This window comes from Artemia franciscana, chromosome 9, assembly GCF_032884065.1.
Source record: "Artemia franciscana chromosome 9, ASM3288406v1, whole genome shotgun sequence".
NCBI classification, from domain to species: Eukaryota; Metazoa; Arthropoda; class Branchiopoda; order Anostraca; family Artemiidae; genus Artemia; species Artemia franciscana.
This window is the reverse complement of record NC_088871.1, coordinates 24358067-24380207: the sequence shown is the minus strand read 5'-3', so window position 1 is coordinate 24380207 and position 22141 is coordinate 24358067. Positions and strand designations below refer to the sequence as shown.

General features: G+C 36.6%; 1 long non-coding RNA gene across 1 annotated transcript; it reads right to left on the bottom strand.

Annotated features, from left to right (window-relative positions):
- Positions 1-6: 6 nt before the first annotated feature.
- On the bottom strand, positions 7-15721 carry LOC136031178 (uncharacterized). The gene is made up of 3 exons (XR_010618446.1): positions 15553-15721; positions 1206-1374; positions 7-404 (listed from the first exon to the last, which is right to left on the bottom strand). It is a non-coding gene; the product is annotated as an uncharacterized LOC136031178 (long non-coding RNA).
- Positions 15722-22141: the final 6420 nt, after the last annotated feature.

Here is a 22141-nt window from a genome sequence, read left to right as displayed (position 1 = left end):
AAAATGTTTATTCGAATGTATGGGTGGCAGTCTACTATAAATATTAGCTTGTGGGTTGACGACAGGGCCTCGATGAGGGTGTGCGAATATTCGTGTCCTACTTGAACAAGTTATAGGGAATATTTCACTTTGAACACTGGATGGTGATAGAGGAGACTCCCCAAAGCTATCATCACTGGCAACCCCGCTACTAGGACTGCTGTAACGACTCTCTAAGCCATGCCGCCGCCAACGCGAAAAAGCATTTCGTATGCCCCTCCAACGCTGGTTGCTCTGTTCGTAATTAGATTCCGTTTGTTGGCAATTTAAGGGACTGGTTGTTGCAATTTCCGAAGTTGTACGACTTCGAGGGGCAGAGCTGACTGGCAAACGACTAGATGGCGTTAAAGCTGGACTTCCAGCAGCTGGAAAAATATATTATTAAAGCTAAACAAAGAGGAGAAATCTTAAAGAGTAATGGTGAAAATAATGTGACTTGACTAAAATCGAAACAGTAAAGAGACAAAAACTTAATGCGCATTAGTAACTATCTTTGTTGACGACGGGAGTGTCTACCAACGTAAACCTCCAATCTACATCTTCCAAGTAACTGGTCTTGAAATGAAATAGTCTTGGGACAGCACCATCCAATTCAAATTATTTTTACCGAGAATATTTTTTGATGTGTACACAAATCGACAAACAAAAGAATGAAATAATCCTTAAACACCTATAGGGATAGATCCTTAGTAAAAAAAAAAAAAAAAAACTTAGTATCTGGTACAACTTTTCAAGACGAGTTAACACAGTTTAGCTTAAACCATAGGATTTGTATGAGTGAAATGATGCACTTTAACACTAATCCCATAGAGTATGGGACACTGAGTAAAGAACTTCAGGACGTTATGGCTTAAATCCGCAAAAAAAAACTATTAGCATCAGTGACAGAATTTGGACCCAGCAGATAAGGAAAATTAAAAAAATGAAAATATTAATTCAATAAAGTTAGGGGGGATGCACATTTTTAAGCGATTTTGTATTGATTATAAATACATAGAGAAGGTTAGTATGTAGAACACAGGCTCCCAATATGCATAGCGTGTCCTCTAGGCAAAAGTGGTTTCCAAACACCAATGCTTCTATTTAGATTTTTATGCCTAATTTTATGATTCTGCTGGGTAACACTGGATTACGTATTGAAGTTAGTCAAAGGTCTTAGAACTTACCATGACTAGAAGATGGTGGATAAATGGCATAAGCAGGATCCTCCTCCAAGTACCTATATGACGTAGCCTTAAAATTTTTCATACTCCTGTGCAAATAGGCTACTTCACTTCCATTTCAAATACTCAATGTGTGTCACACATGTACCTAACTGACTCAGGATTATTGACTCTTTAAATAGAGATAAGAGGTTTTACAATATTTGTATTTCATTTGCATAAAACATATTTGCTTTACCTAAAATTAACCTATTGCTATAAATAGTAATCAATTTGAGATAATTGAAATATATGCACAACGCGTGCAAATGCTGAAAAAGGATGTTGACTTGTTGCTCAGTGTGCAGATTTCTCAAGTGAAAAGTATCCGTTAAGTTTACTATTTCTATTCCAGATACATTTAGATATAGCCTTAAATGCAAGATCCTTCTAGAAACAAAAGAAAATGAAGTCACTTAGAGACAACGTTAACTCTGAAATAACATAAAACTGTGTAAACTATAGGAATTCTATACATCAGTTCGAATGTCGGACGTCTTGCAAGGGCCAAATTCGGGAATGAGTGGAACACTTTCAGAAGTATGGGAGACTATGGAGAACCTCAGAGCAAGTAAAAAATAGTCCATATCGCTAAGGACCAAGAATGTACGCAGTATATTTTTAAGGGGAGGGGGATCCAACAATAATAAACTAATTTTGTTTGATGATTTGAATGAGATGTAACCAGAAATTCGAGAAAATTCAGGATTTCGGCACGCACGTCCCTATTTAGAACTATCCATGAACTGCACAGCTGACCTTCGTGACAAAGGTTAAGCATCCCACTAGGCCTATACCAAGTTGGTCTAGACATTAAGATATTCAATCCAGCAGTCCCGAAGACATTCTGTACGCCAGCGGATTGAGCGGATCATTATCATACGCTCTTCGCTTTGATATTTACTGGAGAGTGCGACCACTAATGGTTTACAGTGATGTTCCTGTTCTAGCAAGACAGGGCAAGTTCCTGCAGCTCAAATGCCTCTGAAATTGGCTGAAAGCCTCTTTAGAGGCCGTATAAACAGTTTCGAGACTAAGTTTGTCACTAGGCATCCAATATCCCAGCACCTTAGCCTCCAAGACTTTGTCACTAGGCTAAATTGGGGTTATCTCAAACATCTGCTCAAAATGGAGAAAAAAAAGGCTTAAAGTCGTCCAATTTATTAATTATGTTTACATAGTGGACTAACTATAACACAAAATTCATTCAATTCTGACATATTTAGGAAATGTAGTTTATGAAAAGTAGAATGGTATGCGTTTATTTCATCAAATAAAAATTACTAAAATTGCACTTACAATCAATAATATACTGCTCAATTTAGGGACCTAAAATGTCCCTGTTCAGCAGCAAAACTACAACAAATAAATGATAACTATTCATTCAAAATCAAAGAAATACGAAAAAAAAGAAAAAAGAAAAGAAAAAAAAAAAAAAAAAAAAAAAAAAAAAAAAAAAGACGAAACACTATACAATCTCTAAACAGCCATCTCTCATCATAAAAAAAGAAAAAAAAGGGATAAAAATTTAAACAATATAATTTATAATTTATTCAAAAAATAATTTTTTATTCCTACTTTAAATAACATAAGATTTTCAGAGATGGTTCCCCCTAGATACGGCTAATTTTAGAACCTTTGGTTTTATAAGATTGCCCTCTGAAACACGCGAAGAAGAAAGAGGGTTTTGATGTGTAAAAATTAAATAAAAAACAAGTTTTTTTTTACTGAAAGTAACGAGCGACATTAAAACTTAAAACGAACAGAAATTACTTCGTATATGAAAGGGGCTGCTTCCTCATCAACGCCCCGCTCTTTACGCTAAAGCTTGACTCTTTCTCTCAACTCTACTTTTTAAAACAGTAAAAAACTTTAGCGTAAAGAGCGGGGCGTTGATGAGGAAGCAGCCCCTTTCATTTACGAAGTAATTTTTGTTCGTTTTAAGTTTTAATGTCGCTCCTTACTTTCAGTTAAAAGAAACTTGTTTTTTTTTATTTAATTTCTGGACGTTTTTGAATCAATGCATGTTTTGATTTTGGCTCTCCGCAGAGGAATAATTAAAACAAAATTTGTATATTTATTTTTTTGGCTAAATGGCTTTCTCATAGTTTTGATCGAATGATTTTGAGAAAAAACGGAGCGGGGGAGGAAGCCTAGTTGCCCTCCGATTTTTTGGTTACTTAAAAAGGCAAATAGAACTTTTGATTTTTTACGAATGTTTTTATTAGTAAAAGATATACGTAACTTATAAATTAGCTTGCGTAACGAACTTTTGTATTCTCATGTTTTCATTACATATATGAGGGGGTTCACCACCTCGTGAGTACCTCGCTCTTTACACTAAAGCTTAAATTTTGTCCTAATTCATTAAGAATGACCTCTGAATCACAAAAGCCGTACAATAAATAGTTGAAATTACTAAAAATACTTTAGCGTAAAGAGCGAGGTATTAGGAGGAGGTGAGCCCATCTGTAATAATTTCTGTTCGTTTTAAGTTTTGATGCTGCTCCTTACTTCCAGTTGAAAAAACTTTTTCAGATTTATTTTTTCATTGTTTTTTTTAATAATGCTAGAAAATCCTGTGCTCCCTTCATGGAAATTTTCTTCCCCCATAACAAATTCCTCGATGGAAAGTTCCCCAACATATCCCCCAGTTCTCAACCCCTTTCCCACACCAAAAAATCACCCTGAAAACGTCTGTACACTTCCCAATACCCATTACTATATGTAAGCACTGGTCAAAGTTCGTAACTTGTAGCCCCTCCCACGGGGACTGTGGGGGAGTAAGTCGTCCCCAAAGACATAGTTATAAGGTTCTTCGACTACGCTGAATAAAATGGCTATCTCAGAATTTTAATCCGTTGACTTTGGGCAAATAATTAGCGTGGGAGGGGGCCTAGGTGTCCTCCAATTTTTTCGGTCACTTAATAAGGGCACTAGAACTTTTCATTTCCGTTAGAATGAGCCCTCTCGCAACATTCTAGGACCACTGGGTCGATACGATCACCCCTGGGGGATAAAAAACAACAAACAAATAAACACGCATCCGTAATCTGCCTTCTGGCAAAAAATACAAAATTCCACATTTTTGTAGATAGGAGCTTGAAACTTCTACAATAGGGTTCTCTGATACGCTGAATCTGATGGTGTGATTTTCGTTAAGATTGTATGACTTTTAGGGGGTGTTCCCCTATATTCTAGATAAGGTAAATTTCTCAGGCTCGTAACTTTTGATGGAACTTATATATTTACAATCAGTATTAAAATGCGATTCTTTTGATGTAGCTATTGGTACCAAAATTCCATTTTTTAGAGTTTCGGTTACTATTGAGCCGGATCGCTCCTTACTACAGTTCGTTACCACGAACTGTTTGATGTCGTTCTTCTAGTTTCAAAAATTTTTGGTTTATCCAAACTTTGCCCTTTTGTTCCTTTCCTGAGAACGACTAGAAAACTTGGACAATTCTCCTTCAAAACAAATATCCGAATATAACATGCTCAAGTTAAGAGGTTACGCGGCAAACAACTTGTGGTGCAATGAGCACTGAGGGGTTAATGAAAGATCTGAAGCCGAATTGGCCAGCCACGACAAAGAAACAAAGATAGAAAACTCAATGAAGAAAACAGACAAAACGAAGCTTCGGCCAGTAGCGAGAAGACAAAAAAAACGCAAATATTTCGCCTGCATAAAAACGAGGCGTCTTCAGCGTAAAAGAAACAAAGATTAAAAAAACTGAAGTAGACTAAAAGACATAAAAAACCACCACTAATATTAAACTACAATTGTCGCAACAGACCACTTGGGTTACTGTTACTGATAAGAGTTACTTCGATGAAAGCACCAAAGAAACAAAGAGAAAACTCAATGAAGTTGCTTTGGTGCTTTCACCGAAGTAACTCTATTAGTAAAAGTAACCCAAGTTGACTGTTTCGACAATTGTAGTTAATGTTGGTAGTGGTTTTTTATGTATTTTAATTTACTTTAGTTTTTTAATTTTTTTTTTACGCTGATGGCGCCTCGATTTATACAGGCGAAATACCCGCGATGTTTTGGTTTTTTGTCTTTTTGCTACTGGCCAAAGTCCCGTTTTGTCTATTTTTTTCATTGAGCTTTGTTTCTTACGCAGGGGTTAAACTCGATACAGGATTTGAGGCACATTAGAAAGAGCTAGAGACACAAAATGGCATCTACCAACAACAGAAAATGTGCTTCTGCACACAGCAATTTTCTTTTCCTCATTCCCGCAAATTAATACTTTGGATCCCAGTTAGAAAACCCCTTTTCTTTAAAAAGACAGTGATTAAAGATATATCGCCCTTCTTTTGGATTATGCTTCGGATTGCTAGTCGTTAAAAAATAATTCTATTTAAAAACATATCACATATTCAGAATCAAACACATCTCGTTTTCCTTGTATTTATTTGATTTCTGTATATTTTCGCCGACTGAAAATTTAGAGACTAGTTTTCTTATGTTTCGCAAACCTAATTATAGTCGAAAGAACCAATTTAGACACAAAATATCCCAAGTTCAATCAATATCTATCATGGATACATGAGAAAACGTCTGGATAAAAAGAAGGATTGAAGGACACAGGAGATCATTATTCTTTATTTTAAGAGAGGGTAAGTTTACAGCATCTAACATCAAATAAACATAAAAGACAGAAACCAAGAATAAGCTAAGAATGAGAAATGAGGAATAAGAATGAGAAAAATAAACAACTTTGAAAAGTTAATTGAAAAACCCATTTTTTAAAAATACTTTACTATCGTGGTATTCATTAATATTATTATAGTAAAAATGCTAGGAGACACTGCCGTTAGATTGCCTTAAATTCAGAGTTTATCACTCTCTTGCCAACTCCATGAAAGCTTTTAACTCTTGTCCTACTCCTGAAGGTTAAGAATACGGCACTGGACTTTACAGTCCCTACCGGCGGACTCCTGAAGATTAACCAAAATTGTGTTTCTATCTGGAAACTTATAAAAAGCCTCATATTAATGTAGCTTTAAGGCTGTAACCAGGGGGTGTAACGGGTTTGAAGTCGCCACCAAAATTCGTGTCCGACTCGCTAAACGCAACAACAATGCATAAAAAAAATTGGATGCATTTTTATTATAAGTTTTTTGCAACCCCCCTACCCCACTAACTAAAACCTAGGATACGCCCTTGGGTGTTTTTACTTGTATTTAAGAATTCAATAATAGTAAGGGGTTTTTTCCCAAGAAATTACGGCCCAGATGTCAATGGTCAATGAAAATTTACGAATAAATCTGTGTTCTAAATTACATTTTGAGAGGCCTTCCCAAGCTCTTACCTACATGTCCTCTCTATAACAATAACCTCTCCTGAATTCGGAAAAAGCTTGTGCGACATGAATGAAACTTCTAGGAATTAATCTGCCCCCGAAAAAAGGGTCCAGTTACAAGTCTTCAAGTTCCTAATTCTACCACTTCCCTACTCCTTAAGATCGAACGATTCCTTAGATATGTCTTTAACGAGCACTCGGGGTATATTGCACACAAAACTGAAATTTGTCATATTATGTTCCCAAAATATTTAATAATAATGCTATAGTAATGACAACAGCAATTTAAACAAATTGTAAAAAATACATCAAATTGCGTTTGATTCAGAGCACCTAATGAGAATGAAAATAAAATTGCTAGTTAAATCCGGAAAGTAGAATTAATTTATTATGACTTGGAGAAAGACTGAATTGTCCAAACTGATAAAACAAAAAACTTGAAAAGTATAACTGGATACAGAGGGAGACTTGGTAAACTACCTCTTTCCTTCCCCAACATTTCAGACGATCCAGTCTTAAAAAATACGATTGCAGCCACCATGATAAATCAACTGATTCCCTCTAAAAGGCCAGCCCTGCGTACATCATTCTATCCTCGAAAACCATAAATATAAGATCAAAAGTTTAGGTAATAAGACAATATCAAAGAATGAATAAAACGATTTTATTAGTTTCTAAATACGGTGAGTTTAAATTTCTACCTAACAAAGAAAGTTTTAGAAAGTCTTTAATGTTCATTTTTGACTGATTGTATATTTTGTTAGACGTACACTCACACTACGACACACTTGATCGACCTGAAGTAACCTCATGATTGCAGAGATCAATAAATAAGAGAGTCTCATTTGCAAGAAATAGCTCCTAAGGCGGGAAGGTGACTTTAAAAGGACGAGTTAAAAATCTCAAGCAGAATTTTAATAACCGCGAACGAAGCCTTTAGGCATTTGATACAGCGCAGTGAATATAGTAACTGATTTAAGCTACCGGATTCTATGGATAGAATTCCTACATCTGAAGATAAAAATAATTAAACGGACTGATAAAAACCTATCGTCAATATTCAAATTTGAACAGCAGAAAGATAAGAAATTACTTTAGCTTCAGCAAAGCAATATCAGCATAGTTTGAATATAATTAAATTTGGATCCTTTGTTAAGGAACGTTAGCTTAAGCAACCAAAAGGGTAAAACAATTTTAACAAGTACACTATTCATCTTGGGTAGAAATATAATTTACAGTACAATGTAATTCAATAAGTCAACTTAGAGAGTTGCGTCAGGTATGTTGACAGCAACTTGTTCAGCGATAGAATTTACCTCAACACATTCTCTATACTCAAACACAGGATACAATATGCTGAGGTTTTCAACCAGATGAGGGAACATTCAAAGTTATTAAGCTCGCGTACCATATTTCGGCAACCTTTTCGGATGCTTCTTGTATAGATGATTGTATAGATGATACCGACTGGTCTTCGATACGAAACACTACGTTTTAAATAGACACATTTTATCTTGCGTGTACACATTAAAGAATCTTGGGAGGTTGGGGTTTCTCGAATTTTCTCCCAAATATCAAAAAAAAAAATTCCTTGAGACCTCCAGAGTCAAAGGGGATTCCCAACACTCATAATGTAAGTGGTTAAGCACGAAATGGTTTACTTAAATAATGGCATTTAGAATTTAAAAATATGTTTTACCATCTTTTATTTAATGCCCTGTTTACTTTACGGCCGTCCTGGCCGAGTGGGTTGGTGCGCTTGATTCGGGATCCCTTGTCTGAGAGAACGCGGGTTCGAATCCCAGTGTATCCAAATCTTCAGTTTGGGACGGGGGTCAGTGGCGTAACTCTGTAAGCTTAGCCAGAGTCGACCCAGCTTCAAATGGGTACCTGGAGAAATCTGGGGAAGGTAAACAGGAAGGGTGTGCGAAAGCACAGGATAGCTGGCCCCCCACCCCCATTGCACTTCCTGGCTGAAGGGCCAAGAAACGGAGATCAGCACCACCGGTACGGACTGTAAAGTCTAATGCCGTATCCTTTACCTTTTACCTTTTTACAAGGAGGCAGATGGGATTTCAAATATTTTACTTTATATGTTAAAACTCCTAGTATTAATAAGCTATAATTTCATTGTGGAAATACAGCACCGGCGGTGCTGTGTATTTATATACACAGCACCGAATGAAAATACAGCACAACCGGCGGTTGTGTGTATTTAGTTTTTGTAATTTAGTAATTAATAAAGAGTTCATTAGAGTCAAAATTAAAAGCAGCCTTTTGATGACCTGACGATTTTGTAAGCATTCTTCTCGGCTATATGAAACTTTTATTAAGCAGGGGAGGCCGTAAATTTTCGATACCTTTTCGCATTCAATACATAATTATGACCTCTCCCCCCTCAAAGAAAAGATGCAGTATTTTTAAAGGGTGTTAAATAAGGAAAGGGAAATAACAAACAAAAAAGGGAAAAAACTGGTACTACAACTTGGAACCATTAGTTATGCAAAAACGCTTTGAAATGAATACAATACACACGTTAAGCTCTTTTTCTCAGATTAAAATTAAAAAACAAGTTTTATAACTGAAAGTAAGGAGCAACATAGACACATAAAACAGAACAAATTTTAATCCATATATGAGGGGCGCTGCCCCTTCGTCAGGGTCGCTCTTTAAACTAAAGGATGTCTGTTCGTTTTAAGTTTTAATGTTGCTCTTTACTTTCAGTTCAAAAAAACTGCATTTTCTTTTAATTCATTTCTGACCGGTTTTAAGACATGGCAGGAAATACTCCCTCTCCCTCCTCAGTGTAAAAATTTTAATTGAAAATCCCTTAAAAACTTTCCTTCCCACAATAAATTCTTCCCATAGAGCCCCCCCCCCCGAAAAATTCCCGTGTGTTTTTCAATAACAAAAACTATAAACAAACAATGGTCAAATTGCATACCTTACAAACCACTAATCGGGAGCTGTGGGGGACCATGCCATCCCCAGAGGCGTAGTTACTGAACCTTTCAAATACGCTGAATGAAATGGCTATCCCAAAATTTTGATCAGATGTATTTGGGGAAAAGGATCATCTAGTACAATTGGTTCGATACTATCACCTCTGGGGAGGAAAAATAAACACGCTTCCCTTATCTTTCTCATGGCAAAAAAAATTGCCACATTTTTGTACATATAAGCTTGAAACCTCTACAGTAGGGTTCTTTGGTATGCTGCATCTGTTGATATGGCTTTCATTAAGATCACTTGACTTGTTAGGGATTTTCCCCCTTTTTGGAATATTAGCAAAATTTTCCCAGGCTGGTAGCTTTTACTGGGTAACAATAAACTTGATTAATTTTATATATTTGGAATCAGCATAAAAAGCTGATTCTTTTTTTTAGCTCTTGTCAAAATTCCTTTTCAGAGTTTCGGTTACTATTGGGCCGAGTCGCTCCTTGTTTACAGTTCGCTACCCTGAATTGTTTGGTAGCATACATAGAAAAAATAAGTACCGTAATCTTTGTGCAACTTTTTTTTTTTTAAATACACGATCAAAAAGTATAATAGTACCAGCTTAAGTTCCATCGATTGCTGCTTTTACGTAAGAAAATTTTCACTTACTTTCGTTCTTTACTGGAACTAAATAAAGTTTTCCTTTACTAAAACAGTTTTTTTCAGTAAAAAAAACTGAAAATATATGTTCCTAGTGGAGCGTTTTACTTTGATTAATAACATATTATCAGGTTCGATGCTGTAAAATTACAATAGCCTCGAAGCGCATTTTGTTTGTACTGTAATCATAGGCAGCGCAAAAGGGCTGTCTAAGTAAAGAGCGATGTGGGCACAATATATTATTATTTTATTTTTTTATTATTATTATATTTTGTTTAGACCAGGGCACTTCGTGTTGTCGTAGAAACTACGGAAAGGGTTCATTCGATTGAAACTTGTCGAAAGTGATTTGGAGGGTATCTAAACCCCCTACCACTCCCACCATTTCCCCAAACACATACAATCAAAATTTTGAGACAGCCATTTTGCTCAACATAGTTGAAAGGTCCGGAAATTATGTATTTGAGGATGACACACCCCCTAGAGCCCTCAGGGCAAGGGTTGGAAGTTACTCCCTGGGGGGGGGCATATAAGGTTTATATCGAGAAAGGATGATCCCATAAACTTGGGAGGGGGCCTATTGAATAGCTAATTAGACGTTACAAGGCCCTTTTCGAGATTCAGAGTGATTGGAGGGTGGATAACCCCTCCCATACACCCACACCTGGTATTTTCCCAAAATGCATCTCGAAATTTTGAGAAGGCAATTTGTTGTCGTAGAAACTTCGAAAAAGGCTCATTCGAATGGAAATTGAAAGAGCTAGTGCCCTTTCAAATTGTAGAAAGTGATTGGAGGGCAACTAACCCCCCTCCTACGTCCCCTATTTTCCCAAACACATCCAATCAAAATTTTGAGATAACCATTTGGTACAACACAAATAAAAGGTCCGGGAATTATGTCTTTGAGGATGGCACCCCCCCCCCCAGAGCCATCAGGGCAAGGGATGAAAGTTATACCCTGGGCATATAAGCTATATATAGAAAGGGTGATCGTATAAACTTCGGTTCATTGGATTGGTTATCAGAAGTTCTAGCGCCATCCCTAAGATTCAGGGTGATCGGAGGGTTGATACTCCCCACACACCTCGTATTTTCTCCAAATACATCTGACAGAAATTGTGAGACGGCCATTTGTTGTCGTAGAAACTCCGAAAACAGCTCATTCGATTAGAAATCGAAAGGGGTAATTGATTGGAAGGCAACTAATCCCCCTTTCACGCCCAATTCGTGTTGGCTTGATCTTCATGCTTGGTGTACGATTTCACGATATACCAGGGAAAAACCACTTTTCCCCAGACCTGCAAAGCAAGGGACTAGGAACTACAGCTGTTCTATATTTGGACAGATATTTCACCAGCATACAGATGTTAGAAGAGCTCATAGCTGCCAAATTAAATGCAACCGGGACACTTATGAAGATCCACCTGAAAGATACCCCAAGATAAAGTAAATGGGATCAACTTAGTACCAGTACAAAAAAAAATGGACAGTCCGCGTCCTACATCATTTTATTGATCTTGCACTCCCCAACACTTGGCTCCTCTATCAGAAAGGTACAATGGTAGCTAAGGACAAGTTCGAAGAGTTATTGTACTTCCAATTTCATGTTGGAGAGTATTTGGCTTTCGAAGCAGATTGTGTGGCGTCAAATAGTTTTGTGGAACCGGACTACCAGAATGACCTTGAAGATGAGGAGGATGAAGGTGGATCCAGTAAGAGGAGACGGTGGTGTTCTCTGCCACTACGCCATGAAAGAACAATCGGTGACAAGCATTTGCCAAGATTTGATGCTACTCTGAAAATGCGGCAAGGTGTCACTTACCCGAATGCGTGAAAAAAAACAATTAAGTTTTCTGTGAGCAGTACCAGCTGTTCTTGTGCTCTCACGTTGGAAAAGACGTAAGCTAGTATTTTACTGTGTTCCACAGGGGAAAAGAAGACTAAAGCCGAATATTTTTATTTTTTTCTAGGATATTGTAACAGATGAGTTTGGAGTAAAGTCATGTAACTAGAACCCATTGTCCAGCCGGTTGGACAACACCCCTACTTCCCCCCAGAAAAGCAATTTTTTATTAGTATTACCTTAATCTACGATTTTTTTTGTCGGGAAAATTTGAATTTCTCGAAGACTGAACATTGGGAAGTACATCAGGGATCAGGAGACTAGGGATTCTAGAAACCTTGGTGAAACATATATGCTGTTGTACAGTAAGCCAAGGGGTGGTATATTACAAAGTACAAATTTTACATGAGTGCCAAAAATCTGAAAAAAATATGTTTCAGGTTTTATGATCTATACTAAAATTGACCATACAAAAAAATTAAGAGCCTCCAGAATGCGGCAAATGCAATTTGATATATAATATAAAAAGATCTGAATTCCAACAATTCCCATGAGCGCGGAAAGGGGCCATAACGCATTTGGAGAAAAAGGAAACTTCTAATTATCTTAGGAACAAGATTGGTAGGAGAAAACAGACTGAACCGATCAATAAAACTTACTTCGTTTCAGGGACTGGGGCTAAATTCGAATTTTAAAAATAAGTAAATAAATAACGCTTTTCGAATTGCCACGGCCACTATGGGTCACGGTTATACACAATTCAACCAAAATCTGGGCAGATCGGCCAAGATTTTCTAGTAGGTTAGTATGGAAATCATCAAATTGGGTGAGGTTTGAAGCCACCAAAACATATAAAATTAATATGCTTGAATACGTGTACAGTTTTACTTCCGTTCAGGTTAATATTAATGAGTACCACATTTCGAACCATCTCTAACCTGCATGGATCTCCAGTATTTTGCGCCTCTTGTTCAATTCCCAAAACTATGCCCAGATACTCCAACCATGGAAGTGATAGTCAAATACGGTAATAAAGAAGACACAATTCTAAATGAGGGGCTTTTTCGCTAACTGAGGGGCTTTTTGCTATGTTGGAAAGTAGTAGAAAAGGGAAAATTAAAGGGGAAAATTAGAACTTAAATTAACCATAGACAAGGGGTCTTTACACTTCTCCGATTTCTAGCGCTTAGAAAATTAGGGTAAGGTTCATTATAGGGCAGAAATCATTTAAAAAAAATGTATATACTATTACATTCTCCATTCAGTGTTCTTTCCACAAAATATTTGTTGTTGTCCCGGTTGCGATTATAAGCCCCCGTCCCCCTCCATTATAGTGGGGTCAGATATAACCCTGGACTATATTCTAAAGTTGCTGATTCGTTTTTTTAATTGGGTATACATAACATTACGAACTAATTTCTAGCAACAGACAAGTGTAGAACATGGTACTTAAGTATTACACAAGAAACACTCGAGACATTACCTGGTTTTCATCCCGATTAGTTTGCGATGTATAATGATATAATATAGGGCCTGACATTGGATAGCTATATTTTAATGAAATATTTAGTTGGTATTTTGGTTAGGTTAGAATAAATTTGTTTAGGCTACATATTTAACATGCTATGATTTACCAACACCCACCCACCCCCACTAATGTGCAACTATATATCCCCAAACTTGTTTCTAAAATATTATATTTTTATCTTACTTAGGTATATTTCATTAACATTAACCAAACTTCATTTCTCGAGCATTATTCGTATAATACTTAAGTACTCCCACCCCCTTAGGAGCAAATATATAGCCCAAATTTGTTTTTAAACTATTATATTTTTATCTTACTTAGGTACATTTCATTAACATTAACCAAACTTCACTTCTCGAGCGTTTCTTGAATAATATTCAAGTACCCAAAAAATACTAGCAAACCCAAAAGTTCAGCAAACCTTTTTATATAGCCTGTGGCAACATCTGTCCCAATTAGAAGAAGCTGGGAAGCAATTGCGACGGAAATGATTCTTATATTTTGGAGGAACATTCCATGGAGAATTGACTCACGAATAAAGTGAACATACCACTCGATGCCTTTTATTAAACTCTTTAAAGAAAAAAGGATAAAGATCCTCCAGAGCCATTGCTGGCGCAAAGGGCGTCGAATCGACGTTCCAGTTGCTGGGTGTTTTTACAGGGATAAGTAGCAAGCTTGTCACCCAACCTTGCTGCGTCGGGGATTGAACCCTGTGCCCCGTATTGCCAAGCGTATCAATCCACTGTGTTACAACAGGTTTTAAAGCTCTTTAGGAATATAATAATCGCTTCAATTGCAAGCCTAACCTAACCTGAATTTGCTGACGTTTTGAATATCTATAAATTTAAACACCGCTTTGGATTGGAACTTCGCGGGATATTTATCTATGTCTTCTTCCGTCGGCTTTCATATTTTCGATATTTTATCGAAAACGTACACTTTAATTGAACATTTGGCGTCAAGAAAGAAAAAAATAGGATAATATTAAAAAATTTATTTATCCGACTTAATCGTGAAAAATCAGTGCTTGTGGATTATATAACATTAAAAAAAATGGATTTATAATGAAACACTAAGTTTGAGACCAATGTTTCAAGCCTTTTTTATACTCAAAAACTAGAAATATTTTGGTCATTTCCAACAGACCAACAAGTACTTAACTTTGAATTTGCGACAGTAGCGATTATTATATTCGTAAAGAACACAAAAAAGGCATCAAGTGGTATGTTCACTTTATTCGTATGACTAATATGAACAACGAAAAATTTACCGCTTTCTAATTTCTGCCTTACTTTAAACCTCATTCAAAAACTGCACAGAGGACAAGTTTATTTATGTCTTAATTTCAGAAAAAAAAACATATTTCTTTAATTATAGTATGAGTCTGCTTCTCTTGAACTCTAGCTTTGAAAACACAATTTCAATATTAGTACGATCTTTAGTCATGTCAAAGTTTTTTTCTCTCAAGTTTCAGATTATATCCGAATTTTCTAAAATTTTATAAATCAAGATTTAGCAAGGTTGTGATTCTTGAAACAATTCCCATGCCTATCTTTGTGCTATTGATCTATTTTGAAAATTTTCACTTTTATGCCACAACGTTGATCAAACATCTGTCCCCTTTACAGGAGGGGGGGGGGGAGTGGATACTTCAAGAGACCTTTCCGTGGCATAATTCAGGCTTTGGGCCGATTCCTTAAAATATCATTTACACAACATCATTACTATGCACATCTGTATTAAATATGGACGGTTTTAAACCTCCAGCCCTGCCTCTCGGGCCTTCATTTGGCTCTACGTTTGAGCCTCTCATCTTTGATAAGTGAGCCATTGTACAATCCCTGTGTTTTGTTCAAATGATAGAAAAAATTGATCTATTTTTGAAAAATTGTGTAATCTAGACACACCCGCAAAACATATCTACATTATGCTATGTTCAAAATCATGTTCTCAGGTACGTGTATGTAAGAACGAATATTTAATATATACAGGATATTTTAAAACAAGATATCTTAGCTTTAGAAGCACTTATTAAACAATAATCCCGAGTCAGTTATCCTGAATTTCACTAAGCCAATGTAATCAACCTGAGCTAATATTGCCAACTAATTTTTTTTTCATGTGTCTTCACAGAAATCTCCAGAGTCCAAGCCCCTCCCACTTCATGAATGACGCTACACTAGTCAATGGACCAGAGCAGGCGCCTCGGCACAATTCACTGAATGAAAACTGAATCTGTGAAAGATTGCATGAGGGAAAGAAAGCATTTTTCCCCACAGACAATATAAACTTGGCACTTCCAGAAAAGTAGACGGATTTATTTACATATAATGAGATATCTTACAAGACAGAGAGAAAGGGTTCATTCAAAAATGAGATACAAAACAAAATATAAGCAGATTTCTTTGAAAATTAGAGAAGAGGGATATGCGAAGACTATTTTAAGAGCTTGGACTCGGAGCAGTAAAAAGAAAAAAGCTATAGTAACGTGAGTGTAAGCTACAGAAAAAAAACTGTAGTTGGCAGCAGGCAGTAGCCATCCTTCATATCTAGTCAAGGTTCAGTAAAAAATACAGCAGTTTCAAATAAAAGTAAAGAGCAATATTAAAGCTTAAAACGAATAATTTTCTCGTATATGATGGGTGCTGCCATCCCCTCAAACCTCCAATTATTGCACTAAATATTAACGAGTACTCGTCTGGAAGCACTTTTAAAATGCGAAAAATGCTGCCAAATCACCTTTCAAAAATTGTTAACTGAAATTTGATTATACAACGGATATGTGAACAAATCAGCCCTTCCATTCTCAAGTCATTGTTAAAAAAAAGGAAAAAAACTTACTGTCACGTTGCTGTGTGTTCGAGCGTTCGTTGTTGAAGTATTGGGGGAAAAAAGATTGTAATTTCAGCATGAAAAGCAGGGGATTGATAGAGGCTACCACCCTCTGATAACTTTTCCATTATGATAGTTCAAAATAAGGGCCATTTTTAATTGAACTGTCTTTTCGAAATAATATAGAGCCATCAATAATAAGGGAATTGAAATACCAGTCATTACACTTAAACTCAACTTTTCTCACAATGTTTTGGTATACAAAACTACCATCTTTTAAAGACCGTTATTTCTACAATGAGAGTGGAGCTTTTCGTCCTTCAGGAATCGTATTTGATGCTTTAGTCTATATTCATGCATACGTATATTCTGCCAAATGAAGGAGGGTCAAGGTTTCAATCTGAATTCATCATATTCATCTGAAGCACCTCTCATGAGAATTTGAAAAGATTTTGAGGCGATAGCTAACCCCCCTCCTTCCCATAAAATTCTAATGGCGTCTACCCTTCTGGCCTGCCACTGACAAGCGTTGCTCTTTACTTAAAACTTGTTACTAAAAACTGGTTAGTAGTGAGGATGTGCCACAACCCCTTGAAAGGTGAGGAAGGCCACAACCCCTTTCTCCATAACCTCCGTTGTTCACGATTTATTTAATTTCCGTTTAGCAGTGGTGGGAGAAGGGAAAATGATTCGAAAGGATGGGGACAAAGCCCTGAAAGAATCTTACCATCATGGTTTTCAAACTTTTTAAGGGAAGATCTTTGAAAAATATCTTTATAAGGGGTACCTCCTACCCCTCCCCCGCATATACAGATAACCAAGCGAATGCAATATTTTGCTAGGCACTTTAAATATTTTTGTATCAGGAGGGGGGCTGTGTAACTCCACAGCACTCATATTAGTCTGGCATAGTCTAAAACATTTCCTCAGAAGGAAAGGGCGTTGGGGTTAAACCCCCCCCCTCCATTACTTCCATACTTATCTGAAAGACCTATCATTCGATATTAGATAACACGGGCCCAAAAATGCACTGTTTGAAGTTTCGACCCCCCCCCCACCCACTTAAAAAGGCCAATTGATCCTCCCTCTAATATTTGGCACGCAACTACGCACCATTATACTTAAATTTCTGTTGGTTAAAAATAAAGCTTTTCAAAAAGGCTAAATCGGGTAATTTCGGAATTTTCACTCAATAGCAGCTGGGCCCTCTTCGCGTCAAATTGTTGTTTCGTAGCACAAAATGAGAGAAATACCATTTCTGTGGGGTAATCTCTTCTGTCACCTGAAACACTAGCCGCTTGAACTTCTACTTTCCGTTCTAAAGAGCCCTTTCCCTATATTATAGGAGCACTGCTTCGATACGATCACGCCTGGGAAAAAAACAAATAAACACCATCCGTTACTCGGAGAAAACACGTATAGGTCCTTGAAACCTCTTCCATGAGGCGTTTGGACAAGTGAAGGTTATCATGCAATTTTTGTTTCAATCTTATAGCTGTTGAAAAGAAAACGTATATAGTTGGGTGCCGTCAAAACGAATGATCCACCTCATGGAAATAAGAAGATATTTGAAAATATATCAAACATACACATGGTGCCTTGCTAAGCACGGCGGTATGCACATGCAAGGGTTATCATGTATCGTAGAAAAAAACTTCGACAGGGAGCGGGCTGAGGGTTAAATCCATCGCCTGGACACCATTTGGAGTTGTTAATCCTCTTCCAAGCAAGTGGGCAGAGAGTGAGTCTTCACTCCCCCCCCCCATTCAAACCGTAAGATATTTCGAATGTTTTCCATATATATTCAGACAAATGTCATATGATTTTCCTATTTTTGCTTTTGTGATGGGTTTACACCCAACATACAAATTCATTTTTGTGCATATACCTCCCTGACTTCCCTCCCTGTTTTTTTTTATTCATACATTGTTGTTTTGAGTGTATTGGGGTTCAGTCTGACTAAGAATTCTGAGCCCCAGCCACCTACAGAAAAAAAAGGAAAAGTTAAAGAATTTGACATGTCCATGAATTTACGTGACATAGAAATGTCAGCATGCATGTCTGTCTAAACCGTAGCACAAAAAGGAGGAATTAAGACGGAGCTATGCAAAATAAATTCTCACATCCGGCAGCACAGTCTAATCAGAGCTGGACTGATTTCTAAACAATAACAAAATACAGGGCTCTAAAGTAATTTTGACAAAATTGCATTTGATTACAATTTTATCTTTTTAATTACAAAAGGCACAGGGTGCAGTTTTCATTTTGATCCGACACCATTTTCGAGGGTGTTCAGGCTATCTTTTGAAATTCCCATAAATTTGTTTTCGCAATAAACTTTTAATATTAAGATTAATCAAAATCCTTGTTACCTTTCGTTAATCAGTTTCAAATCTCAATTTTTTCTCACATGACAGTAGTTTTTTTAGTTTTTTGTAAGCGTTTTGGAATTTTTGGTTAATACGGGCACTGAATCATTTCTAACTAGGTTACAGCTATCGCTGCAACCATTATTATAAAACAAGTTCCGGTCCAGCAGGATATTTTGTTAACATACCAACATGTACAAATTGACAAAACGACGAGATTAGTTTTGACTATTTTAAACCACTAGATTATGAAAAATATACAAGGAAACGGTCTCCAAGACTTACTATCTACTATCCAGACAAACATAATCAAATACATTTCTCACGGCTGGAAGTGCTTTGAATATCAGCAAAAACTCAACGTCAGTAGGCACCTTTCCAAGTGCAGAAAAATAGCAAGCGAAAAGTACAAAATTCAGCAGAATTTTGAAAGAACAAATGACCTGAATTGGCGATTTCCCATTTATCCCCACAGAGGCCAAAAATCTTTTTTTTTCTGAAGACTAAAAGACCCAATTTTATTAGGAATTAAAATAATGAAAATCGATATTTCCATGATAGTGAATCTATAAAATAAAATTAGGAACAATTGGCTTACACAAGATGTCCAAGCTAAAACAAGCAGAAATTACCACAGAAATTGCTATGAATGAAACAATGACACCTATACAAGCAAAAACAAGCTTGCATAAGATATAAAACCCAGAAAGAGGGGGGATTACTATAGACGAAGAGTCCTGTGACCTAAAACGAACACAAATGACACTGAAAAGTGAAGTCAAGATTTGAAGGATAGACATTATCACAGATATAGATGGTGGTGCCGCCTCACAGATGACTCGAAAAGCTAGAGTCATTCGCACTTTGTGGGAAATTAAATAAAAAAAACAAGTTTTTTTAACTGAAAGTAAGGAGCGACATTAAAACTTAAAACGAACAGAAATTACTTCGTATATGAAAGAGGCTGCTTCCTCATCAACGCCCCGCTCTTTACGCTAAAGTTTGACTCTGTCTCTCAATTCTTCTTTTTAAAACAGTAAAAAACTTTAGCGTAAAGAGCGGGGCGTTGATGAGGAAGCAGCCTCTTTCATATACGAAGTAATTTCTGTTCGTTTTAAGTTTTAATGTCGCTCCTTACTTTCAGTTAAAAAAACTTGTTTTTTTTTATTTAATTTCTGAACGTTTCTGAATCAATGCATGTTTTGATTTTGGCTCTCCGCAGAGGAATAATTAAAACGAAATTTGCATTTTTTTTTGGCTAAATGGCTTTCTCATAATTTTGATCGAATGATTTTCAGAAAAAAAGAGCGGGGGAGGAAGCCTAGTTGCCCTCCGATTTTTTGGTTAATTAAAAAGGCAACTAGAACTTTTAATTTTTTACGAATATTTTTATTAGTAAAAGATTTACGTAACTTATAAATTAGCTTACGTAAAGAACTTTTGTATTCTCATATTTTTATTACATATATGAGGGGGTTCGCCCCCTTGTCAGATCCTCGCTCTTTACACTAAAGCTTAAATTTTGTCCCAATTCATTAAGAATGACCACAGAATCACAAAAGCCGTAGAATAAATAGTTGAAATTACTAAAAATACTTTAACGTAAAGAGCGAGGTATTAGGAGGAGGTGAGCCCCTCAAATGGGTAATAATTTCTGTTTGTTTTAAGATTTAATGCTGTTCCTTACTTCCAGCTGAAAGATTTTTTCATATTTATTTTTTCATTGTGTTTTTAAATAATGCTAGTAAATCCTGTGCTCCCTTCATGGAGATTTTATTCCCCCATGACAAATTATCGATGGAAAGTTCCCCCAGCATATCCCCCTCTTCTCAACCCCTCCCCCAACCAAAAAAATCCTCCTGAAAACGCCTGTATACTTCCCAATAACCATTACTATATGTAAGCATTGGTCAAAGTTTGTAACTTGTTGCCCCTCCCATGGGGACTGTGGGGGAGTAAGTCGTCCCCAAAGACATAGTTATAAGGTTTTTCGACTACGCTGAACAAAATGGCTATCTCAGAATTTTGATCCGTTGACTTTGGTAAAATAATTAGCGTGGGAGGGGGCCTAGGTGCCCTCCAAATTTTTTTGTCACCTAAAAAGGGCACTAGAACTTTTTATTTCCGTTAGAATGAGCCCTCTTGCAACATTCTAGTACAACTGGGTCGATACGATCACCCCTGGGGGAAAAAAAAACAAAAAAACAAATAAACACGCATCCGTGATCTACCTTCTGGCAAAAAATACAAAATTCCACATTTTTGTAGATAGGAGCTTGAAACTTCTACAGTAGGGTTCTCTGATACGCTGAATCTGATGGTGTGATTTTCGTTAAGATTCTATGATTTCTAGGGGGCGTTTCCCCCTATTTTCTAAAATAACGCAAATTTTCTCAGGCTCGTAACTTTTGATGGGTAAGACTAAACTTGATGAAACTTATATATTTAAAATCAGCATTAAAATGCGATTCTTTTGATGTAGGTATTGGTATCAAAATTCCATTTTTTAGAGTTTTGGTTACTATTGAGCCGGGTCGCTCCTTACTACAGTTCGTTACCACGAACTGTTTGACTAAATAGATTGCTTAAACTGAAATTTTGCCTTAGTTATGCGTTCTGTTCGATTTGAGGTAGGCGTCACTGCTCATTGTAATTTCTATTCATTTTACTTTTCATCTCGTCATTACGAATAGTTTTTTTTTCTTGCTCTAGATTTGGGAATCTTCTATAAGCCCAATTCTGTTCATTTTAAGGTTTAAATTCGCTCTTTGAGAAACAAACAAAAATGAACTTTGGTGGACATCCAACACAATTTGTGAACTATATACATAGTATGTTTTAATCTAGTAGGGTAAAGTAAAGGGGCTTCTGAAATGGTAACGGCACAAGAGCCACACTTTAGGTCCTCTAATCATTCAAAGCTGAAATCATTGCATGGCTGAGATTTCGACTAAGAATGTGGATTTGGTTGTTTTTTATTTCACTTGATTCAGTCAAGTATGAGTATAAATCGTTAGACAGTATAAGTGTCGAGTTAACAAAATAAGGCATTCACAGCATCTCAAGAATGGTTTGAAAGAACCAAGTGAACCTCGAATCTTGACTGGAGGATGAGGAAGAGGGAAGGGTCTTAAGAATTTGTTTTCTAATCTCTTTTAAACTTTTGTTACAATGACCCCCTGTTGAACTTTAATTTATTCCAGGTGAAGTAAAAGTGTAGACCAAAAGAGACAATGTGCACCCATTTTATCAAAATATTGTATCTGCATTATGTCAAGGACATTTTAGAGATCGAGTTGAAATTTTCGGTGTGTGCTGGGGGGTCAAGTGGACTTCAAATCTTGACTCAGGAGGATGATAAGCAGGTTATAAAAATGGCATGTCTGCAACATCTCATGAGTGACCTGTGGAAATCG